This window comes from Sodiomyces alcalophilus (genome assembly GCF_042370955.1).
Source record: "Sodiomyces alcalophilus JCM 7366 unplaced genomic scaffold ACRALscaffold_1, whole genome shotgun sequence".
NCBI classification, from domain to species: Eukaryota; Fungi; Ascomycota; class Sordariomycetes; order Glomerellales; family Plectosphaerellaceae; genus Sodiomyces; species Sodiomyces alcalophilus.
In genome coordinates this window covers 9,168,546-9,191,953 of record NW_027263532.1, presented here as the reverse complement: position 1 = coordinate 9,191,953, position 23,408 = coordinate 9,168,546, and positions in this window count along the sequence as shown.

Genomic DNA, 23,408 nt, shown 5'->3' with positions numbered 1-23,408 from the left:
GGGGTACTGCCGCGTCTATAAGATCGTTAAGCCTATCTCTGAGTTTAGTTTTTATCGTGCTAATAGAATATACGCTACCTACGTACCCTGCTAAATAACCCTAGCAGACCGGTTTAATCGCTACAGCGCTCGCTAAAGCGCTGGCCCTACGCCCGCTACGCGGTGCTATTATCGCTATAAGATTATCCAGCTATCTTCCGAGTTCGGTTTCTATCGTGCTAATAGAATATACGCTACCTGCGTAACCTGCCGAACTAACCACCGAACTAACCACCGAACTAATCCAGGGCCCCGGTGCTTATACACCACCTATCGCCAGTTATACCTCCGGGGGTCCCTTATAGCCTCCCTTATAGGCTCCCTTATAGCTATCCTCGCTTAGCCACTTCTACTCGCGGTGCCGATATTACCGCCCGACTCTCTAATTCCCTATACGCCTAAATAGCGCTCCCTATAATAGATACTACGAATATTGCGATAGGAGGTCTAATACAGGCGATCTTAGTATAGGAGATAATAATATACGCACTTTACGGGGTCGAGTTATATAGAAGAACTAGCCGCGATATCGACTTAATCCCGTTATATAGATACCGCCGAGTAGCGAGGTAATTTTTAAGTATTGTAACCTAGGATTATTACGGGTTAAGTATAAATATTACGCTGCCCTGTATTGGATTAGTAAGAGATTATAGGTAGGTATCCTGCTTTTTTAATTATATTAACGTTTATTATCGGTTTATAGGAGTCTGTTATATTAAGCCCTAAGTTCGGTTCTTATTATAATTAGGGCGATATAGAGGTTAACACTATCCCTAAACTACCTATCTATATCGAATAGCTACTACTCTTTTATTATCCTAGGTCCGTTAGCTTCTGAAAATATATTAGTCGATATAATAATACGTTTACTTTTACTTCTATATAGTATATAAAGACCCGTCACGGGCTTCCCGCTGGTATCGTATCTTTCTAGATCCATAGCGCTTTTTATTATATTACTAGGCTATTTAATTACGTGGGTCGAATTCCTGTTCTTATATAGTTATATTTCTATAATCCTTAGGTTATAGCCGACCACCGCTACGCTAACGCCCTGTCTCTTAACGCGACGCTTAACCAGGAGGTTCTAGGCCAGCTATTATTTATCCTATATACGTATAATTCGTTTACTAAGACCTATCTTAGCGCCCACGAATAGTTCGATACTCTTAGTAAGTAAGGCTAAGTAGTACTAAACCTATAGATACGGTTACTAATAGAATAAGGTGCTAACCGCTATTAGGAGAACCTGCCTATTATAAATAAAGTTACCGCTATAGTTCCTAACCAGTCTAGCTAGAGGGGTTACCGGGATATCGTCCTGGCAGAGAGGGGCCCGGGAAATAGTATACGAGATTTTTATCCTATTAACTATAAGCACCCTACGTATCTACCACTTTTTTATCCACTTATATATTCTCTAGGCAGGACCGGATATTACTAGAATATAAGGCTACGGTATCATTATAACCGTACGTGTTAGGTTATAATGGTAAAGTTCTAGTAATACTACCGCTACCTACTATATTAACGCCGGCGGTAAAGGTTAGTACCCTTCGCCTATAGCCGGCTCTTTTAGCAGTTTCTAGTAGACTTATAGCGTTTATATAACCAGAAAAAGCTTAACTAGATCTAGCCCTACCAGGCCTAGATATAGGCCAACGTATATACTGGTATAATAAACTAGGCCTATCACGGGGGTAGCAGATTTCGTAATATTAGTCGGCGGGTTATCCTACCCGCTACTTATCTTAGCAGGCAGCGTTTTATCTCCTAGTGCTATTAGGATTTAATAGCGATTATTCGCTCCCTTAGCCCGCTATCCTTCTTTATTACTATTATAGTAAACCCGGGGTAGCCGGAGATTATTTATAAGCTTTTACCGGGCCAGGATATAAGTAAACGCCCTAATTTAGTTAGTTATATAAAATTTAAGTTGAAGTGCCGTGAGCTTAAGAAGGAATTACGTAATAGGATCTTTAGCGCGTTTACCGGGATCGTCTAGACTATCGAGTACTAAAAACACGGTTTACCTTACCGGTATATACTTCTTTTCCTTACCCCGGAAACGCCCGCTTTATATAAAAAGCAGGCTAATATTAATAGGGTGGTTTCTATAAAGTTACTTACGCCTAAGATAGACCCAACTAGCCGTCTCTTAGATATCGTTAATAGGAATATAGTACACGGTCTATATAGCGATAATAAGCCTTCTACGCTATATATATAGTCTAATCGTGCTACGCACCGCCATCCGGCACTATACCAGGACCTAAAACCATATAGCCCTAGATTAGTGCTAGCACTATACGGGCACTAAACCCGTATAGCGCTGGGTTAGTGCTAGCCCTATACTAGCACTAAACTAGTATGGCGCTAGACCGGTGCTAGCACCGTCCTAGCACTATACCCGGTATAGCGCCTAGCCTTAGATAGCCCGAGGTTTCCCCGTAGATATAGATAGCCGGAACCTCGCCCTGTCCTTTAGAGAATATATCCTATTTACATATTATTTATCGCACCCTAAGGTTACCTAACTCAAATCCTCTCGTAGGTCCTATAGTACTAGCTAGCTAGAGATATATACGGTTAGTGTATATTAAATAGTAGTAACTAAAATAAGATTATTCGATCTTAGTAAGGTTCGCGTACCGCTCTTATTAAACAACCGTGTAGACTATTCTAGTCGCACGATCCCAGGGTAAGTAACTATCCGTCGTTAATAAAGTGCCTCCCCTTAAATAGGACTAGGCGATAAGCAGCGACTATTAAGCTATAGCCTAATAGCGCCGATAAGGAACTACTTACCCACGCACCCCTTACTATATTTACTAGCCCTCTAATATAATACGTAAAGGTCTACGTACTAAACCCCTATTTAGTTAAATAGCTATATATAGCGCCCTAAGCGGATTTATAGCTAAAGCGGTACCGGTTACTTATAGTCTACTAAGTAAAGCGCCTCCCCTTTATTAGGACTAAGCGAGTAAGCGATAAGTATAAGAGTCCACGAGTACTAGTTATCCGATAGGCCTGTATATAAAATAACCTATTAAATACTAAATAGCATTATTATAGAACCCGCTTAATAATAACCAACGCTCCTTACCCCGTTCTCCCGGACTCTCCCCCTATACTAAGGGATCTAAAAGGCGTATATCCCCTCGCCGTAATAACGAACGCCTATCTAGATATAGCCGAAAAGGTTCTTACGCCTAAATATCGGCTACTCCTCTTTATAGCTAAGCGAGCAGGGAACCTCCCTAGCACTAATAAAGCTAGCTATACCACGACCTTTAGAGGAAGAGTTTCTAAAGCTATCCTGCCTCCTTAGCGAACCTATCCCGCTAAGTAGGTTACCTATTATAACTCTTTTATAAAGGTATTCTATAATTAGCTAAAAAAGGAGCCCGAGTATATTGACCTCTACGAATCTATAGTTATACCCGATAGTATACTAAAGGGAAAGGAGCTAGCCCCCTTTACCGCTAGCTACGATTCTCCGCTAGTAACACTAAAGATTAAGGTTAAGGGATCGGAATCGCTTTTAATCCGCCCCGCTATAAGTATAGTCGAATAGCCGGTCAGAAGCTTCCCCGAAGATATAGCGGAAAGCCTTTCTTTAAAGTATACTAAACCTTCTAAAGGAACGCCCGACTATACCCTAACACCTAATAACCGTACACTATTCTTTAACTAGGAAAGTCACTAAGCCGATACTATAAGCCACCGCGATAAGCGTATAAGCCTTACGCCCTCCGATATTATATATTACCCTCGCGATAAAATAGAGGATATCGGAACCAGGAATAGTAGGAACCCGGAACGTTAATAGTAAGCAGCCCCTCTAGGTAATAGTCCCTCCGGATATAATCCCCCCGGCGTAGGTCCTCCCTTAGGGAATATACCGGGCGCTAGCTACCCGGAACTATACTTATATATATAATAGTCGGATTTACTTACTATCCTTAGCTAACGCGATAATCAGACACACCGATTTAAGGCCGATAACCTAGGCTACTTTAAGTCTCCTTTATATTTCGCTACCCACTAGGATCTTAAGACTAAAAAGACTAAACTAATCTATATAAACGTCTTCCGCTTTACCGATATAATAGACTAGTATACCGGCCTAAATACCTAGTACCGCGAGTCCCTTCTACGCGGACTAGCCCGCTATCTACTAGGTAAGGCCGCCGTATAGTTTATAAGCCTCGATAAGGGACGATATTTATACCTTACTATAATAGTGACTATTATAGAATAAAAGACCGCCTTATAAGAAAGGTTCCGATTACCTTAGGAGGAAGCCGAGTATAAGCTAAGACGCGAGCGATATACCCTAGATAATATAGTTACCCGCTATAATATCCGTGTCTTCGTAAATAAGGTAATCCGATTAGTAAAGGCGGCTAATAAACCTAGAGGTAAGTATTTAGCTCTTATATAGGACCGTTTAGATACTAACCTAGTAAACACTATTCCCCGTCCTAGACCGGAAACCATAGCGACTAACTTTATAAATAGCCTAGCTAGTATAATACTAGGATAGTACCGGAATTATACTAATAGAGCCTAGAAGGCACTTATTACCTAATAAACCCTGCCACGGATCGAATAGACATCGATATTAAACTAATCCTCCTAGGTATATTCGCCCTTTCCCTGGTACCCGGATTAATATAGTAACCCGGCTTTACGCCGCTTACCGTAGCCTAAATAACGTTCCTTAGCGCCGGATTATTATTTACTATTACCGGAATATCGCTTACTAGGACTAAGATAATTCCGCCGGAACGACCGCGCCCTGCTAGCCCTAGGAACGCTAAACCGCTATATAAACGAACACGGCTAACGGCTCTTAGCTAATACTATATCTAATTAACTAGCGCGCGGTAACCGGAACTTTCGCTAGGAACGATCCAGGGATCTAGTAAATATTACCGTAGATAATAAGGTCTCTAATAAAGGATACGAGAATAATAAGGAACCAGAGGACCTATACCATTTTAAGGAGGAGTCTAATAGTTCCGAGGACCTTATAAATAATAAAGCCGAGACTAATAAAGGTAATAATTAACTATACTAAATCGCTTATAAACCCGGATTCGTACTTAAGTACTATAATCTCTATTAGGTATAACAATAATATACTAGGTGTAGATAGCTAATAAAATCTAATAATAAGGCCCTTTACTATAAGAAATCCTATTCCTACCTATTCCTAATAAAGGAATAAGGCGGTTAGGACTCTCCGCTAATTAAAGGCGCTCCCTAGGAAGTAATAGACCCTATAACCGGCCTATACGGTTATATATACGTAAGGGTCTAAGTCCGAGTAACCCTAAATAGCGCTCCCTTTAAAGCTTATATTACTTTAGGTGCCTTATAATACGTTATAAGCCAGCACCTTTACCCTTACCTCCCCGATATAGAAGTTAATACGTCTAAAAGATCTACGCTTCGCGGTGTAGGTACTTCGGATACTATTAGATAGGTATCGGTTACCCTACTAGTATAAGGTATAGTAGACGGCTAGCCCCGAGTCGGACGGCTATATATAAAGGCTTAGGTGGTTCCTAAGCTAGAAGCCGGTTTACTCCTTAGGCAGGAACTTAACTATCCGAATAAGGTTAATATCCTTAACTCGCGGGACGCTATCCAGGTTAAGTTCTATAAAGGTCTTATTATCCCGGCGCGTATCTTCGCTAAACGTTTATTAGTTAGAAGACGACTAAAAGCCGCTAAGAAGGTTATTATTCCGCTATATTAGTATAGATTCGTCCTATTTAAGGAACGGAACGTAACCTTAGACTCTATAGAATTCTAACTAGATATTAAGAGTTTACTAAACCATATCCTTAGCGAAGGGATATCCGTTCTAATCTATAACACTAATAACTAGCCGCTACTTATTTCCTGGGGCAGTAAGCTAGGGTATATAGATCCCTTCTACGCGGACGGATACTTTAATATAGAGCAGGATAACGCCCGCGATATTCTAATAAAACGGCTAAAGGCCGCCGAGAAGTCCCTAAGTCCGGAAGGATAAGGCGATATCTTTAAAGGCTATTTACCTATTAATAGGAAGCTCGGAATCGCTAAAAGCCTGGACGCCCCGATTAAAGTGACTTTAGAAAGCGTAACTATCTATAACCACGGAGCCCGCTTTATACGGCGCTTTACTAGGATTATCGGTAACTACCCTAAGGTTTAGATAGACTAAGGTATTATCGATATAGATAAGAAGGACTATATACGCGTTCCCCTAATCGACGGGTAGTATACCTAAAGGATTAGCTAAAAGCTATATCCACTTGGCCGTAAGGACTAAGCCTTTCTAGACTAGACCCTAAATAGGCTTTATAACTAGGACTATATAGAATAGATATTAGCATTAACGCCCTTTAGTGCTCCGGTTTTTATTATATAGCGAGAGGTAAAAGGTAAATATAAAGGCTATATAGTAGTTAACCTTTGTGCCCTAAATAAGGTTACTATCCTAGATATATACCCGATACCGCTCTAGGATAAGGTTATTAAGCGACTCCGAGGGAAGAAGTTTATCTTTATTATCGATACCCGGGCTTTCTTTTATTAGTTCCCCGTGTACGAACCGTACTATAAGCGGTTTAGTATTATTTCCTAATAGGGATAGGAATAACTAAAGGTCGCCCTAATAGGCTTCCGTAACTCGCCCGCGTATATTTAACGCTATATAGACTAGCTCCTTTACCCGTATTAGGACTTCGTCTCCGCCTTTATTAATAATATCGTTATTATATTAGATACCGAGGACGATTATACTAAGCACTTAAATATAATACTCTCCTTATTTAGTAAAAAAAGGATTAGTATCTCTCCCGATAAGTCCTTTATCGGATACCCGTTAGTCTAACTACTAGGATTTAAGGTTAACGCCCTTAGGTTATCGAATACTAAAGAATATACTAAGGCGCTATAAAAGATTCGCCCTCCGACTTCTTTTTAGTCCTTAAAACGTTAGATCGGGATAATAGGGTGGCTTCGCTATCTTATTCCCTGATTCTTTTATCGAATCGCTCCCCTTTAGTAACGGAAAACGACCCTTCTCGCTAAGGCTTATTAAATCGGGAAAGATAAGGGATAGGCCCGTAAGGCATATACTAAACGTATAATATTTAAGGCCACTACTAAAAAGTTAGCTACGTTTTATAATATTACCGGCGCTATTACCTTAGACGCTTACCTATTCCACTATATCCCTACTAAGATCTTCTTTATCTAGCTAGACGCCCTTAAAAAGCACGGGTTCTCCGCTATACTGTTCTAACTAGTCGATAAGACTAAATAGCTTACTAAAGGAACCTTTAAAAAAACCGATATTAGATTAATACTCTATATTAGTAAGGGGCTTAACGCCGCTAAAAAGAAGTATTAGCCCACGGAACTTAAGGTCGTCTGCCTAGTATAGGCTATTCGTAAGACCCGTATTATTATTTAGTCCCCTTATCGTAACCCGACTATAGTCCTTATAGACTATACCGCTACTATCGGTATTATAAAGTCGATTATCCCATCTAGCATTAATAACACCCGGCTAAATATAAAGCTTACCCTCTTCTCCGAGTTTCTTAGCTAACTCTAGTTAGATTATCTGTTATAGGTTTTATATAAGGAGTAAAAAGAGTCGTCAAGACTATAACAAGAATAGGTCACGAAGCTAACTTTAGGGGGGGAATAATTATAAGATTATTGGTTAAGCCCCTTTAACTCAGGACTTAACGGGCAACACCCTACTTAAGGACTAGTGACTGTCCTCCCTAGGATCGGTATATAATAACCTAAGGCTCTAAGACCATAGGTCTTAGGCTAGCTTAATAATCCCAAAACATAACTCGGTCCTAAATATCCCTAGGGTTAACCTTAGGGCCGGTTCCGGGTTCTTAACGCATTCCTTAAGGCCTCTAAATCCTATCCGATTCCCTTAAATAGAATATCCCTGATATCACGCCCCTCCTTCTAAGGCTCCTGTCTATAGGAGCCGGTGACCATTACTAGCCCGGTCTATCTGTTAATCCACCCCGGCCTAGGGACGGATAGGCCGGCCTAAACTCTACCTATCAAGGCCACTAACTCCCTCCTTATCCTCCCGAAACTAAACCAGTCGTCCCCCTCGACCTAATATAACCCTCTAATTAATCCTATCCAGCTCGTATAGTATAACCATAGTCTTTTATAAACTAAGAGGCCTGGTTATCTTTATATAAAGCATAACTCTCCTGGGTCTCCTTTATTTATCTCCCTTACTACGACTATACTATAATAAAGCCCTAAGCGCTCTGGCTAGGGCCCTATCTATAAAGGGCTGTAGTCAGAATAAACCATAACTCTAAAAGCAGATATCAGGTCGGTAGTGAATCATAACCCTTATTGCTTTCGTAATCCCCTTACACTACCACTATTATTAAGGCGACCTAAAAAGCCTATATAAAGGACACTATCAGAATAAGGCCTGCCACGCTATAGTCCCGAATAATAAAAAAACTTACTCTATTTCCTTCGTCGCCCTCTCGCGGCTTATCCAGCTTAAGGCCAGGCGATAATAAGTCGTGATATCCATTATAAATATTAATAATAATAAAGCCTATCCGTAGACGCGTGCACTATAACAGCACCCTAAACGCGCCCTTTATTAACTAAATAACCGTATTATAGGAACCCGTAATAGGTAGTCGTATCTAGGTAAAAGGGGAAGGAATAATATAAGTAGGGCCTATATTAGGTTTTACGATTATTCTAATATAGGACTTTTCTATCTACCTAACTTATCTTATTATTTTCCTTTTCCTTACCCTTTCTTATTTACCTATCTATAATAATAATAATAATATCGCTATTATAGTAAGTTATCTATCCCCGTCTATATTAAGGGCATTAACTTATCCTATCGACTCCTTATTAGGGTATATATTATCTCTATATAGTTCCATGCATCGCGTATAGGATCGCGGGCGGCTTAGGACTCGGCTAATATCGTGGCAGATTATTATTATTACTAGCACTATCACTATCACTATTATATAAGTGTTATATCCCCTTCGCGTAGACCTTAGGCTAACTTATAGTATTAGAGCAGACTACTATTATATAATAGCGCCCCTAGCTCTGGCTAATAAGTTTAAAAAGTCCGGCGCGGCCGGCAAGTTATCTAAGAAGTCTAGTAAGGCCAGTAAAAAGTCCGATACGGTCGGCACTAAGTCCACTAAGGTAGCACCTAAGGTTATCGATAAAGAGATAACTAAGACTGCCAGGAAGAAGGCACGGTGGGCCGCTAAGAAGGCTTAGGCTAAGGCTAAGGCCGCGGCTATAGCGGCTACTCTTAAGTAGCAGTAGTAATAGTAGTAATAGTAATAGTCTAACTCTTTATCGGACTCGTTATCAGATTCGTCTTCGGATTCGTTATCTTCTTCCTCCTCGGAGGATAAAGCTATTAAGCAGCTAGGTACGGCGGCTACTCTAGCTAAATAAGCTATGCCGGTTAGGACCGTTAAGAAGCCGGCTATTATAGCTACTCCGGTTACTAAGTTAACCGGCCCTCTCCTTTTAGGGCGTGATAACTCGTTATAAGGTGCTCTTAAGCCCCTTAGTAACCTAGAGGGTATCCTTAACTATACTAGTTAGGATATCGTTATAAGCGGTAGTACTAATAAAGCCACCCTCTTTAACGATAAGAAAGCTAACTCCGATAAGTCGTTATTATCAGAGTTCGCTCTATCTATAAACGGGTCTAGTAGTAGACCCTCGGACTTTAGTAACGGCGACGGTATCGAGATACCGGTATATCCTGTTATCTTAGTTAGGTTAGGCCTAAAGCTTTATGCTCTTTATAGGCGGTATGCCCGTATACTAGGTTCCCTGGCGCTATATAACGATAACGCTACCGGTCCCCTTACTATACGGCCCTACTATAGCAGTAAGGTATCTAATAAGTGCTATTACTGCTATAATAGTAATAGCCGTGACTACGAGTTAGTATATTTATATAGCCATAGTCCCCTTTACTTTAACCGCTCCCGAGGTTACTAACTAGGTATATAGATTTCGTTATAGGCGGAGCGGGTAGCTAAGAAGCTATAGAAGATATTAATAGCGGCCGTACGGGGCGGTAATAGTCTAGACGACTAGATATCTATAAGTCGGCCTAATATCTTTATAAAGAGCACTACTAATATATACTAGCGCCGGGCCTACCGGGTCTAAACTAAGCTGCGTTAGGCCCTTAAGGCTATAAAAAAATACGCCCGGGATAATAAGGGGTTCGACCCCGTGGCGCGTTATTACTAGGAAGAGGAGGAGGAGGCTAAGCGTAAGAGGCGTAATACCGTTATTTATACAGAGCGCTATATAGCTATTATCGCCCGCCGCCTAGGCTAATTAGTTAAATAAAATTCGAAGTTAGCCGGTCTTTATAAAAAAACCGGCCTAAAAAATAACTAAGGATATTTTATAATAGTCGTTAGGATCGGGCTAGGAGGAGTTAGGGGGGTGTTAGCGTTTTTTTTTTTTTAATTTTTCTTTTTTCTATTTTTTTTTTCTTTCCTAGACCTGAATAAGAAAAGTCCCTGCGGGGCGCCGATAATACTATTAACTAGTCCCACTTTTTCGATTATAATACTCCTTAACGAGCGTGTCGGGGAGATATCTTTATAGTTCCTATATATTATATTTATATTTATACCCGGCCTACTCAATAAGGTATTCGCGCCTATTTCCGTTATAGCGATAAGCCAGGACTTCCTTTACCTTATATTTATCCGACTCTTAGGGTTCGACCTTAACGTCCGCGGGTATAGGTAACCTGCCGTCCCGAGACTTTTATAGTTTAAGGAGCGAGATCAGGAAAACGATATAAATCTTTATCGACTCTAGAAGCTATAGCTTATAGGCGAGCCTATACTAGCCTATCACGGAGGTAATCTTATAGAGGCCGAGGAACTTATCTAATAGTTTCTTATTAGGGCGATATTACTTAATATTCTTTAAGGATAGTAGTATATAATCGCTAATCTTAAAGCGTTAGGCTGCCCGGCCAGCGTTATAGTACCGTTTATAGGTGGTTTAGGCTTTCCTAATAAGGACCTTTATAGCCCTATAATTCGATATAAGGTAGTTTACCCTTTACTTAGCTATAGCGGTATAAACCTTACCCGACTTACGTATCTATATATTATATAATCCGCGTAGGTTAAAGCCTATTAGCGTAATAAAAGGGGTTTACCGGATAGCCGAATACTATACGGTGTTATAGGTGAACTAGGCCAGGGGTAGCTAGTTAACCTAGTCGTCCTGTTATAGGGCACCGAATACCCGTAGGAAATACTCTAAGTTCTGGTTCTATTATTCCGTCTAGCTATCCGTCTAGGGGTAGAACGCGGTTAATAACCGCCGCTTAACGCTTAGGAGGCTATATAGGGTAGTCTAGAACTTACTTATAAATAGGGACCCTTAGTCCGAAACGATGCTATTAGGTAGGCCATAGATACTAAAAACGTGCACCTATAGGATACTAGCAAGGCCTTTAGCTATTAAAGAGCTGCTATAGGGGATATAGATTATATACTTAGTAAATCGATACACTATAACTAGGATAGAATCCCTTTTCTTTCCCTATAAGGTTATAGGGGGGAGGCCTATTATAAAGTCTATTAAGATCTCTTAGAATAGCTATTCGGGTACGGGCAGAGGTACTAGGTACCTAAAGGGCTTATACTAACACGGCTTAGTCCTTTAATAGATACTATATATAGGCACGAACTTCTTAACGTCTTATAAAAGGTATTCCTAGTAGTAGGACTCGGAAATCCTCTTAATAGTCCGACCTAACCTATAATAGCCCGTAGTAAGCGCGTTATAAAATGCCTAGAGGACCTTATCGCGTAAACCTAACTAGTTTAGTGTAAAGAGACGGTCCCTAAAGTAGACTATACCCTAACCGTTATAGGACTATAGGTCTATTAAGTTATCCTTCGATACTAAGGAGATATAAAAGGGATCGTCCTTTTAGGTAAAGATAATCTCGTCCTTTAGGCTAGATAGACCCGAGGGCTTAGATATACCTTAGGTCCTTATAAGGCTAATAACAAACTTCTTAGTAAATCCCTTAACGGGCTTTTACCGCTCCGCTATAAGATCTGCCTAATCTATAATAAGCTACGGCTTCCGTAAGAGCCTATTTATAGGGTTCTAAACGCCTAGGCGGTAACGAATCTTAAAATTAAAGCTTAATAGCTCCTCTAGCTAATAAGCGTATTAAGGTTTAATTTAAGGCTTATTTAGCAGATACTAATAGTTTAAGTGGTTAGTTAATACCTCTACTAGGGTCTAACTATACGCTAAATAATAGCGCTATTACCAGAACGCTTCGATAATCGCTATTAACTTAGTGTCTAGCGTCGGATAGTTTAGTTCGGGTCCCCTTAGCTTCCTAGATAGGAATACCACGGGTTGCTAGGTTCGGTCCTTATACTAGCTAATTATAACGCCTAGTATAAAGTTAGACGCGTCGGGTTCTATACGAATAGGCAGGGCTAAGTTAAAATACTATAGCACGGGTGCCGATTAGAATAATAATCGTAACTTCTTAAAAGCGGCCCTCTCTATATCCCCTAACTAGAACGTACTAAGTCTACCCCCTAACCTTAATAGGTCCGTAAAAAGGGCAGCGACCTTAGAGTAGCCTTTAATAAAACGTTAATAGAAACCGGTAAAACCTAGGAAGACCTGAATCTTCTTAACGGAAGTGGGTTCCTCCTAATCCTTAATAGCCTTAACCCTCTTCGGGTCTATAAAGACCCTATTAGGGCTGTATATAAAGCCTAAGAACTTAACCTTTTATGTCTTAAACACGTACTTCTAAGGGTTTACGAATAGGGACTATTCCCTTAGGCGTATAAGGATCTCCTTAATATACACGCGATAGGTACTAAGGTCCTTACTATAGATTAGGATATCGTCTAGATATATAACGTAGATAGTGTCGACGAGACCCTTTAAGGCTTTGTTAATATAACGCTAGAAACTAGCGGGGGTATTATATAGACTAAAGGGTATTACTAAGTACTTAAAGTGTCCGTACTTAGTTCTAAAAGCCGTTTTTTATTTATCCCCTTCTTAAATTCTTAAGCGATAATAGGCGTCCTTAAGATCTAACTTAGTATAAACCGTGGAGGACGCGAGGCGGTTAAGGATCTTATATATTAAGGGGAGCGGGGTTCGGTCCTTACGGGTAACCTTATTAAGACCTTAATAGTCTATATATAGACGCAGCTATCTACCCTTTTTTAATATAAACAGGATCAGGTCGCCCGTAAAGCTTATTAATAATCGAATCTACCCTTTAGTTATAGCCTCCTTAATATATTCTTATAGGACGGCTAGTTCTTACTCGGCTAGGGGGTAGATAGGGCCGAATAGGGGTGACTTACCTTCCTTTATCTTAATTATATAATCCTAATACTAATAGGCGGGTAAACGGCCGGCCTCTATAATATCGAAAATATCTAAAAACTCTTAATAATACTTAGGGATAATATTCCCTAACTCGTCCTTATCTAGTAACTCTTAATACGGCCCGGGATTAAGATATTCTAGGATCCCTTTATTTAGTTAGGTCGGGTTAGGGGGCACGGGGGGTATAGGTTATAACGGGTCTAATTAGATAACAGGGATTAAAGGACTATTAAGTAACGTATCCTTTTTTTCCTTAGTGGCGTTCTACTTCGTGCCGATAACTCGGCTAATACGGGGGGTACCGGACTTTATAAGGCGGATAATAAGCTATACGTGCTCCTTCGCCTTCTTTAACTCTCTCCGACCCGGGACGCCTTAAAGGTCCTCTTACTAGAGTCGATATATCTATTCGCCGGACCGGAAAGAGGTAACGGGGTTATATTCCACTAACTAAGGTATACTAAGGATAACTTAGGACCTATCAGGGTCTATATCTAGTACCTCGAACTTAATCGGATATATCCGGGTCTAGTCCTAACTATCCGTGACCTTAACATATATCTTAAAGGACCCGATAAACTATACGTCGACCCTAGGGATAACCTATCTAAGTCGCTTTAGTAGTCTTAGGGGACTATAGTTAGGAGGCAGGGCTTTTTAGTCGATTAGATTAACCTCGGCGCCTCCGTTAAGCTTAGCGCTCCGGCGGCCCTATCCGCTACTTAACTATAAGTCTAACTTCGCCTTAATCGCGCCCTTACTAGCAAAGAACGGCTAAGACGGCAGCGCTTCCTCGGCCTAAGCCTATCTAATAATAGGGTGCCTCGGGTTAATCGGTAGGTTATTCGGGTTCTGACTAATAGAGTATCCTAATAACTAACCTGACTTAGAGGGCTCCTTCGGGTATTTATTCCGGTAATAACCCTTTTTATTATAGCTAAAGTATATAACGCCGTTATTATTACGCCTCTTAGGAGGCCCGGGGGCTTCCGTATCGTCTATTTTAATTAATTCCACGAAACCTTAGGGAGGTATAAAGGGCCGAATAGTTATAGTGCGGGCCTTATTAGGGGACCTATTACGCCTATGCTTCTCGCCGCGGGGCTATCTTAGGCGATTTTTCCGGGGCGCCTCTTTTTTATTCTTATATAAAAGAGTAATCTCTGCTTATCGGCCTACGATACCTAACGCCTTACTATTAGTAAGGATACCGGCGGCTATAATCTAGTTATATAACGGCTTATTAAGCTTTATTAAGATTAACTATATACGCTATTTATCGGGGAAGGGTAGGGATACCTTATTAAATAACGAGTCTAGCCTATTAATAAACTTAGTATAGGTCTAATTAGGTTTCTATATAGTCTAGTCTAAGAATAGCTTCTTAGTTATAGATATCTTACGGGTTTTTATCGACTAATTACTCGGTTAGGAAGGTCTTAAGGTCCTCCTAGGTAGCACCTCTAGTCTTCCTATAAATATACCTATAATAGGCACGCTATCGGGATTTTATAATCTTCGGTAGCAGGGTAGAGGTAAGATAGATCTTCTTTACTTCGGACGGCTTAACCTTATCGAGTATAAAGCGCTCCTTAATTTCTTCGATAAACGTTTAGAACTGGTTATAGGACTGCCCGTCCTATTCGGGGAGATTTTACAGGACCTTATACTAGCTCTTATAGGAGTCCCCTCTAGGGATATACTCGGAGGTATCGGGGTCCTCCCCTTATTAAAGGGTAAGGAGGCGCTTCTCCTTCTTTTCGCGGGCTTAGCGGTCCTTATAGTACTTAATCAGGAAATCGAGTTCCGCTAATAATAAAATGCCGGGGGGGCGGCTTTTAAGGTCTTTAATATCGAATTAGGGTCCTATCCGGATAACTTAGGGGGTCCCTTAGTCGAGTAGTAGTCCTATTATAGGATTATAAGTGTCCGGGTTAGCTTATCCGCGAATCTCGAATTCGGGGTTATTATCTTTATCCTTTAACTCGGGTATAAGGGATTACTCGCGATTAGCGCCTAATAGCCCGGCTTTAGCTCCTTCGGTAATAGGGGAAATATCCCGGGTACGAATAATAGTAGTATGCTTAGGGGGTATCTTAGGTATTAGTTAGGGGTAGTAGTAGGATTTTTTAGAAAAATAACTAGTTTTTAGAACTCTTAACGGTCGTTATACCCGTAAACGGTTAGAATAAATAAAATGTTATAGGTTTTGTGTAAGGAGTGAAGAGAGTCGTTAAGACTATAATAAGAATAGGTCACGAAGCTGATTTTAGGGGGGGAATGATTATAAGATTATTCGTTAAGCCCTTTTAACTCAGGACTTAACGGGAAACACCCTACTTAAGGACTAATAACTATCCTCCCTAGGATCGGTATATAATAACCTAAGGCTCTAAGACTATAGGTCTTAGGCTAGCTTAATAATCCTAAAATATAACTCGGTCCTAAATATCCCTAGGGTTAACCTTAGGGCCGGTTCCGGGTTCTTAACGCATTCCTTAACGCCTCTAAGTCCTATCCGATTCCCTCGAATAGAATATCCCTAATATTATCGATATATTCCTGGTAAGACGAATATAGTAGCCGACGCTTTATCTTAGCTGCCTACCACTAACGGCCTACCGGCTAAAGGTCTAGGCGAATTAGACCGGATTTAGGAAGACTAGGGTATATACTATATTAGCTAAATCTAAATAAAGGACGATATACGATAAAGGATTATCGAGGGATACGCTAACGATTTAAAGTAGGCACCTATCCTTACCTAAACTACTCACTATAACTTATTAGTTAAGATCCCTTTTAGGGTGGATAATAGTCTCTTACATTAGGTAGATTTAAATAAAAGAAAACGCCTTTATATCCCCTTCTCCCTATATAAGGAATTCCTCTAGGCCGCCTATAACGACTAGTATTATTTCGGAGCTAAACGGATATAGTATAATTTAGTTAGCCGCTTCGTAATCCTATAACTCCGTAAAAAGGTCGACTTATATATCGCGTAATATAAGATATATTATACCCACTAAACGGATCGGCAGGCTCCCCTTAGCGAGATATAGCCTATCCTAACGCCTCTAATACTTTTCTATACTATCGCTATAGACTTTATTATTAGACTACCCGAAATACCCTCCGCAGGGACACCTTAGTAGCGCGAAGGCTTCCCTTTATTCGATACCCTCCTAACTGTCACGGACAAGTTCTTAAAGGCCTCCCTGCTTATCCCTGGCTATAGCACCTATACTATAAAAGACTAGGCGTCCGTGCTCTTTTAAGCCCTCTAGATAGGTAACTAGGGTATCCCCCGCGCTATTATCTCGGACCGGGACCCTAAGTTCTTATTAGACTTCTGGATAACCCTATAAAAGGCAGCCGGAACTAAGCTAACGTTCTTAACGGCCTAGTATCCCTAAACCGATAGTATTTCCGAGAGGAAGAACTAAACTATCGAGATTAGGATACGTATATACCTAGCGGATAACCTAAACGCCTTATAGCCAAAGGTGATTATACCGCTATAATTTAACCTAAATAACGCCTTTAACGAGACGCTTAGCTATAGACTAAATAAGATACTATACGGCACTAAAACGAATAGCCCGCTCGACCTAGTCGGAAACGTTAACCCTAAGTTTATACACGAAATATTCTAGGTAGATACGTAACTTACTATTATAATAGCGTAGATATATATAAAGCGTCTATATAATAAGAAACGGCGTAATATTCGGTTTAAGCCCGGCGACCGCGTATACGTCCGCCTTAGCCGCGGGTACTCGCTCCTAGGTAAGGCTAGGCCTAAGCTCGGTGCTTAACGGATAGGCCCCTTTAAGGTCCTCGAGTAAGTATCGCCGCTAGTATACCGATTAGATCTACCTAAGACTCTTCACATACACCCCGTTATTAGTATTATTTAATTCTAAATAGTTAGGTTCGCGGAGATACCTAAGATAAAAGGACCCGTTACCGTATAAAACGGAGACTATAAGCGGCTGGTTATAAGTTGTTTATAGAGTGAGGCCGAATAATTGAATTATCTAAAGCTAAGGGGAAAAGAAGGAAAAGGAGAAATCTCTATACGCACTTACGACCTAAATATAATATCGCGGCGACCAACTAGACGCGCGGTTTGATTAGTCGGAAGATCCGGTGCTTTACCGGATTATCTCTACGGGGTTAACCCGTAATATTACCCCCCTCCTCCCCTCGATAAGCCGTTAATTTTCGGTATATTAATAAAGCGTTATTATTTAATTAAATAACGTCTCTTTATTAATTAAATAACGACCTTTAGTAGCTCCTCTACCCTAAATAACCCTTTTATTCGTTAAAGGGTACTCGAGGCGGGCTTCTTTTATAGTTATAAGGTTAATTAACGTGTTATATAAGGATATTATTATTATTCGTAGACAGGTCATAGGATCGTTCCTTCTATATAAGGAACCGATATACGTACCTTCCCTAACTATATAACTCGCTTATTAATAATACTAACTTTACCGTTACCTCTATTATTCTGTTTTTCTTCTTTGCTTTAATAATATCCTTTACTATTAGCAGTATATTTTTTATCGCCTACTACCCTTTTACACGCCGTTTTATCGTTCTAACCTACCATTCCTCTTTCTAGAAGATATTTAAATTTCTAGAATTATCTCCGGCCCCTAAGGTACGTCCTCTCGTTTTTCTTATAAGCCTCGCGCGACGTTTACTAACTTATATATATAATATAGGGGGCTAATAATAATAATAATAATAATACCGGTAAGGGGGTACCTGCTCCCGCCCCGGCTAGTAAGGAGATTACTACTCCTGCCTCGGTTATAGACCGCCGCGCCTAGCTAGCCCGAGCCGCTAAGGCTAAGGGTAAGCGTTCCGTGGGCGAAGCTTTTATAGTGGTTAAGAGCCCCGCGAAACGCGCTTATAGAATAAAATATCCTTGTAGAAGGACCTGTTTAGTCTTTTACTTACCTTATATAAAGGTAATTACTAACGGCTAGGATAGGCGGCGTTACCGCGATTAGTTAGGACCCGAAATAAGGATACCCGATCCTAAATACTGTAACTACTTAAAGGGCGGTTATAGGTGCGTTCCTCCTCCGCCTAGGATAACTAGTCTATTAGTAGCACTCTTAGAGGCGGCGAAGGTGGTTAATAATAACCCCTTCTATAGCCCTAAGGCGATAAAGGCGCTTATAGCGGCTTATTCGGCTTTCTAGAAGGTGTCCGGGGTTTCGAAGGAGACTTTTAGTATTTCGTAGGAGGATAAGCCTATTTTAACGCCTATCGACTCGGGTACTTATAAGCCTCGCTTATTAGTATAAGCCACCGCCTCCCCCCCCCGCGGGGACTCCTATATCGTAGTAAGTGGACCTATACCTATCACGGCGCCTCTTATTATTATTACGCCTATTCTTAGCGTAACGATTACCTTTATAGGGGTAAAAGGCCTACGCCGGCTTAACCGGTTCTTATAGGTGGTTAAGAAGATTATAGGGGTTATAGTTAAGGTGGAGGATATTAAGTCCTTTAAGGGAAAGAAGACGGATAGGTAGGCCGAGGTCGCGGTATCTACGTTATCTCCTATTATCACGGAAAGTATTAACGGTTATAAGGATATTTATAACGACGTTAATCTTAACGCCTAAACCCGGTAGCTAAGGGCGGGGCTTATCCGCCCTGATTTAATTAATATAGACGGTTTTACCGTTATCCTAACCTTTATTTAATCCTTACCGCCTTTCCTATAACCTTTCTTCTTTTCGTAATATTCGCGTAGTCCGTTATTAACTTTAATCAGGCTATACTTCTTTTTATAACGGTCCAGGGCGGTTAATTCTTATAAGGACTCTATCGGTTCCTAAGATATCTAGGCGTATCCTTTTTACTTTATTAACGCCTCCCTTACTACGCTTTTACCTATCTTCCTATTCCTAGCGTATAGGATTTCCTTTACTATCTATTCGTTTTCCTTTAGACTATCACGAATCGGTCCGGGTTAGGGGTTATATAAGATTTAACTAGGAAGCCGGTCTTTACTCGTATATCGTAGGAGGTCTATATAGAACCTCGGGTATATATTTAAAAGTACGTTTAGTTCTATAATATATAGGTTAATAACCTTAATAACCTTATACTTTTAGTATAACTAGCTTAGTTTACGCGATAGTCGTGGAGTAGAATAGTTCGTGAGCGAGAGCTATATAAGGTCGCCTTCACGGAGCCGTTCGGCAGGGATACGACGCTTATTCGCTAACTCTTCCTATTATAGCTATATAGCTATTATTAAGGCTTAGGCGAACTCTATAGCTTCTTAGAGGCGGCGGAGCAGGTTATAGGCTATAAACTCCTAGGCGTCGCTGCTTAGTTCCTTATAAATCTAGATCGGGTTAACGTAGTATCCGTGTTCTAGGAAGAACGGATTTATCTTAGTAGTAGAGCTCTCCCGGTTATTTAACGCTAGTTAGGCGGCGGGCAGTAACTTATCCTAATCGTCTTAGGCGTAGTAAATAAAGGCTTAGAGGTACGCCTATACTTCTTAATTCGCTTATTCGGTGGCTTTATCGGTCTAGGGGTAGTAAGCTATGCTTAATCGTTATTCGATTCTAGCTAATTTATAGAAGTATCGCTAAAAGCGATTTATCTAGTTAGAACCTTTATCGCTTATAATTAAATAATGTATACTATAGAAACGAAAGTAATAGTATAGGAACCGTTCGGCGTACGCTTCTGCTTTTATAAAGTCTATCGCTTTAAGGGTAATAGCCTTTATAAGTCGATTAGTTATAACCTATAGGTACCTATACTTCTTCTCTTTAGCAGGAGGCAGATCCGTTATAAAGTCTATAAATAAGTCACTCCTTATTCGTTCTAGAGTTAGGAGCGGTTTTAAGAGTCCTTATTAAGCGTTCCTCTATATATAGCTTTAGTTATAAATATCGTAGTTACGTACAAACCTATGTATATCTTAGTTTATTCCTGGCTAGAAGAAGCGTCTCGCTATAAGGGTAATTCTATTATCTCGCCCTAGATAGCCTTTAATCGTGGAGTCGTGTATAGATTAGATTACTTATATTCGTAATATACTCCCTTCTTAAGCTCCCGGCACCTATAGGTAATCTCGGAATATTAATAGTCCTTAAAAGGTAGTCCTATATTCGGTAATCTAAGCTCAGAGACCTAAGAAGGGGGGAAACTATTAATCGCCCTTAGATATGGCTTATATAGCTTAGCGATACTAATTATCTTCTTTTACTATAGCGTCCTATAACTATTATAATTTATTATCGGCTTCGAATACTTATAGGTATTCGCGAAGGAGGCGGATCTTTAGGGGGATTAAGGTCTCTAGGATTAACTATATATATTATACCTATTCTTATTTATCGGAGAAGTCTTTTAGTTCGTTTTATTCCCTTCGCGAGAGAGTATCGGTAATATAGTTATCGGCACCCTTACGGTATTCTAGCACGAAGTTAAACTAGGCTAGCTCGCCGGCCTATCGGCTTTACCTTTTATTAAGTATCTTCTTTATTATAAAGTATTCTAGGGCCTTATAGTCGGATAGGATCGTAAAGCGACTATAACTTAGGAGCTCTACTTTTTAGTGCGTTACGTAACTTATAATCGCTAATATCTCCTTATTATAAATAGGATAGTTATACTTAGCCCTAATAAGTCGCCGCGAATAATAGGCGACTATATAACGATATCCCTGTTTATCTTCTTAAACTAATACGCCTCCTAATACGAATCCCGAGTAGTCGGTTTCTATAAAGGTCTTATTACTAAAGACCTATTATCGCAGGATCGGTTCTTCTTAGAACCTCTTCTTAACCTCCTCGAAGGCCGCCTATTTATCGGGACCCTAGGAGAACGCTCGGTCCTTCTTTATTAGTCTTATTAATACGGCTATAATATAGGCGAAGTTCTCCACGAATATACGGTAATAGTTTATAAAGCCTAGGAAGCTTCGGACTTACTTTATTAAGATCGGGGCTTCCTACTCTCGGATCGCCTTTAGTTTATCGGGGTCGTATAAAATACCCTGACCGGCGTTAACTATAAACCCTAAGTACTTCACGGTCTTTACGCTAAACTCGTACTTCGCTAGGTTAAATATTAATCCTGCGTCGCTTAGCGATTATAATACTAGGTTAACCTTCTTTTTATAGTCGCGTAGGGATCCGCTTAAGTAAATCAGGATATTATCGATATATATAGTAACGAAATCGTTAAGGTAACGCTATAGCGTTTTATTAATATATCGTTAAAAGGACGCGGGGGCGCTACTAAGTCCGAAGGGGTATACTAACTATTTAAATAAGCCGAATCGGGTTCGAAACGCTATCTTTGCTTTATAGCCAGCGGCTATTCGGATCTTATAGAATATAGTAACTATATCGAGTTTTATAAACTACTTAGCTCGCTCTAGGTTTCGGAGTGTCTTTATAATTAATAGGAGAGGATAGCGGTCTTTTTAGGTAATCGTATTTAGGGTATAATAGTTATAATAGAATCGTAGCCCTCCTCCTAGCTTCTTTATAAATAGAACTAAAGCTTTAGCGGCGGAGCTGCTAGCTGATATAAACCCCTTATCGATTAGGTTAATAAGGGTCTTCTATAGGACTAATAGTTCTTCTCTGGATATATTGTAAAGAGGGCCCTAGGGTAGTTCTAGCTCCTTATTATCGGGCCCTTATATAAGGTTTACTTCGTGGTTAACCCTAGATCGATAAGGGGGAAGGCGGTTCGCTTATAAGTCGGAGAATAAATCCGGGAGTTATCATAGTATCTCCTTTAGGATATACTTCCGGGGGTCGACTAAAGACTTACCTTAGAGGGCCTTATCGATATCTTTAATACTAACTACGTAGAGCGCGAGTTCCTTTTTACTAAACCGTTATTTCCTTTATAATCGATATATAATACCAGCGAATACCGACCTAGTTATTACTTAAGCTCCGCGGATAGCTCTAATATTATCGGGTTCTTCTTCGCCTTAGAGTCGGATATCTATCTAAGCCACTCTATAGTAAAGGCGATATCTCTTTACGTAAAAGGTAATATCGTTATATTCTATCTATGGTTTCCTTAGGAATATATTATAATCTAATCCTGGTATTATATAGGCGAATAATCGTTATATATATCTACCGATCTTAAGATTATATATAGTGATATCGGAACTCTTAGTGGACCCTATAGTGTCGGAGAACCCCGAGAGGGGTCTTTTAGTCTTATCGACTAATAGGAGGCAGAGGGACTTTATAGGACGTTTACTTATAACTACGTAATAATTATATCTAGTATCTATAAGAGCGGTAATTAACTTTTTATTTATCCGTGCTTATATAAGAGCTAAATAATTCCTACGCGACTATAATATAAACTCTTTCTAATCCCTTTATTCCTTTATAGTAGGCTCTAGTACCCGTTTTTATACTGGAGCTATTCTTTTTCCGAGTCTTTATCGTTATCCGTGACTCCTATATAGATCGTCTTATTATCCGAGGCCGTTAATACCCTCGCTACACGGTTCTCTTTATAATTCTCGGCGTCTTTTTTCTTTAAGCGATATCTCCTAGCGAGGTATCCCTTCTTTTTATAGTTATAGCACTCTCTTATCTCTTTCTTCTTAGTCTATACTCGATTAACTCCTCCTATCTTTATATCGCTATCGTGATTATAAGCGTGACTATTATTATTACTATTACGTGGCGCTTAGCCGAACCGTGGCCTTATAGCGAGGGCTTTAAGTCTCTAAGCGATACTTTATACTTTAGTTACCTAAGTATAGTAGTTATTTAGTAGTTTCGCGGTAATAAGGGCGGCACGGAGCCGACTACTATAAGCTCCCTCTAGGAATATAA